The sequence below is a fragment of the Teleopsis dalmanni genome, chromosome 2 (assembly GCF_002237135.1).
Source record: "Teleopsis dalmanni isolate 2A chromosome 2, ASM223713v2, whole genome shotgun sequence".
NCBI classification, from domain to species: domain Eukaryota; kingdom Metazoa; phylum Arthropoda; class Insecta; order Diptera; family Diopsidae; genus Teleopsis; species Teleopsis dalmanni.
The window spans coordinates 209,831,751-209,835,107 of NC_051847.1; positions in this window are offsets into that span (position 1 = coordinate 209,831,751).

The following is a 3,357-nucleotide window of genomic DNA, read 5'->3' on the forward strand; positions in this document are numbered from 1 at the left end:
ATAACTTTGCCATTTAATCGACAAATTCCATTTTCAGTCTGAGCAGTAGAAGAAGTAAACAAATTGGCGTTATCTCGCAAACATAAATCAATAGAGCTTAACATAAGTTTATGTGTCTAGAAAAAAATAGACAATGTCTTGTAACAGAGATCTGTAGTTGGGAGATCTTTTCGTGCCATTTTATTAAATCAAAACTTCAAAACTGATAGGGAGGGGACATGCATTCATAAAGACAGTGGAGCAACTAAACAGATTTACAGATGTCATGTGAAACGGAGGTACTGTTGAGGTTTAGTTAGGAAATAGACGGTTCTGATCTATGTCAAGTTAGTATAATTTTTGCTGCACATGGAAGTCAAATTTGAAATTTCCTTAACAATTTTTTTTGATACTAAAAGAAGCTGGAGATTTACTCCAAAATTATAAATTAATTACAGATGATATTAAATTGCAAATCAGATATTTATCTTTATATTTATAACAAAAGATGACGTTAATTTTAAAGAGTCCTTGTGTATATTTTTACAAATGATAATGATTGCAATTAAGGTCAGAAATTAAGGACGTGTGCGAGTTAGGCTATTTTTTGGTATTTTTAGCACTGCACACATTTAGCCATTTAGCCATTTATCAACACGTATCGACACATTACTACATTATCGGCACAACTTAGAATTTCCCACATTTAGAACTCAAATTAGCCTAAATCGCACATGTCCTAAGTAAAAATAAGGTTATTTCTTCTTAATCTTTTTTGAATTTGTTTTATATTGACATAATTTTTGTTATTAACATAATTAATTATCCTATTAGTTCTACTGTTGATGGGTTTACTATCTTAAATTATGTGATAAGATATATACCTATACTCAAGCAATAACAATATCAGTTTACGAAATGTTCGAAATTGTTTTATGAATTTGTTGGAAAGCGACCTACTTGCTTTAATATTTTGGGAGAAATTAGTTTACAAAGTAATTCCTTTATTAAGTTAACAAAATTCATATAAAAAATCATAAAATTCCAAGCAATGCATAACACGTACACAAAGCGGACATTTTAATAAACCGAAAAAAGCACGTCTACCGGAGGAGTATCTCCGAGGCATTCCGCCACTCATGAATAGCAAACATAAATATGCATAAAACTTTAAAGTATGTAGTGTATACTGTCTGTCTGTGTAGTGTTTAATGTAGTGTACTCGCAGTGTACACTACAGTGTATATACAATATATTAAATGCAAATAAAAAAAAATTCCCAGCATAAGGCAAGTGATATGCGTGCAATTATTTGCAAATAAAAGTTTACGTAGCTGCTGCTGGCTGGCGTACGTACATATTCGCATGCGCACTTTACAGATACAACATAAAATTTCAATTTACCACTTGGAACAAGTACGGGTACGGGTCTTCTGAAAATCAAATTGAAATGCAGCAAAACGGCATTTTTATAACAATTTTTTTTTTATATTTTGTTTTTAGTTAAAATATATTATTTGGTTATATTATAACTATTTTTGTGAATATATTTTTATTCTTTTTTTCTTCATCATCGTCGTCTTGTTGTAATATGTAAATTAAAGTATGCGTTTTAATGCGTTGTTGTGCATATTATCCGTACAAGTAACAGCAACAAAATTTATGTACAAGTTTGTACGAGTATCTAGATACATTTTAGAGTAGTAACAAGCAACAGTAAATTTCAAATACAACAAGTATTTCTAGTCAATGTTGCCAGTGTTACCATTGCCGCTGACTATTGCTGTTGCAATTGCCGCTGTTGCTGTTGCTATTGCTGTTGCTTGTGTTGCTAGTGCTGGTGCTGTAGTTGTTGCTATTGTGATGCAGTTAAAACCAAACTAAGCCATGATTACAATTTGATTACGCGCATATACGTGCATATATGCACATAAGCACATGGGCTCGCTCCATAGTACAGAAAAGTCTATCTTTAAATTGCAACGAGCGTCTGTCGTTGTGGATATTTGCACATTTTTGCAGAGAGGAAAGAGTAGTACCGAACGGATGCGACGCAAACGCTTTGGGAAGTTCAAATTAAAATAAAAAGAAAATGTTAAAGAAAAAGCGAATATAAAATAATAAAAATAAAAACAATTTTATGATAATAGTAAAAATGTTCCTCTAAGTGCGCATCTTGTCGTCGACAATGGTCCTCCAAGAGATGACGCCAAGCTAATGTCTGCTCTATAGTTGCAACATGCTTGCAATTTTCTGCTTTAATATGTATCTACAAAAATGTAATAGTACAGCAATGTTTTCGAAGTATTTTTTTAAGCTAAACTTGATAAATAGAGAAAAAAAACTAAAAACTTTGTACTGAAAAAAGAAATCCCAATTTTAAATAAGCGCGTTAAAATAATATGAAGACTTTTACTTAGTTTACATGGATGATTTGACTGATTTCAACATATATCTTTTATTTATTAAAAAAATTTATGACGTTATATAGAGTGTATCGTAGGTGACAATAATTAAAGATTTGATTCTTTGATCCAAAAAGTGAAAAAAATCGTTGTTGAGTTTCTGGGTTCAAGAAACAAAAAAAAAGGTTTATGAAAAGTTTGTCCATTTTGTATATCAATCGGTGGTTAGAAGTTTTTTGCTTCAAGTAACGAAAAACATTAGCCCATTTTTTATAACAACCCAGTTACGAAATGTTTGTTCGAACAAACCCCAAAAAATTGTTCGGGTGGAGTTGGTCCATTTTCTATATCAACCGAGTTTAGAATAAAGTTTATCCCATACAGACATAAAACACTAAAAATCAATATGCAAAATATGCTATATTATAGCACTAAATTTTTTGTATATAATAACATATATATAAATTCTAAATATTATATAGATTGGTAGTGTGCAATGATACACTGATCATATCTCAATTCATAAAAAAAAAATGTGTGAATATGTTTATTCATATGGATGCGTTCAAAATTGTTGAGTTAAAAAAAATCCTTAACCAATATTGTTTAGTTGTGATAATTACTTATGCCCAGTTGTTGTTTGTATAAATCGGCACTTTCCAAATGTCTAATCACCCTGTATTTGTAAATAATATATTGTACTAAATAGAAGATAGTGTTTGAGTTCTTGCTCAACACGCTTCTATATGCTCTTATGCTACATATACAGCGTAAGTGTAACTTAAATAACTGCCAAGTGCAAAAAAAAAATAGAGCCTTAGTTACTTACTATAAAATTTTATTTAAGTCTGGTTTTTATTTTATTTTTAGTTTACTCACTTCTTAGTTTGTTACTTAGATTTTTTCTGACATCAGTTACTTTAAACCTTGACTTAGGTAGGAATACGTTCCTTGCGCTACCTTCCAACGTTAT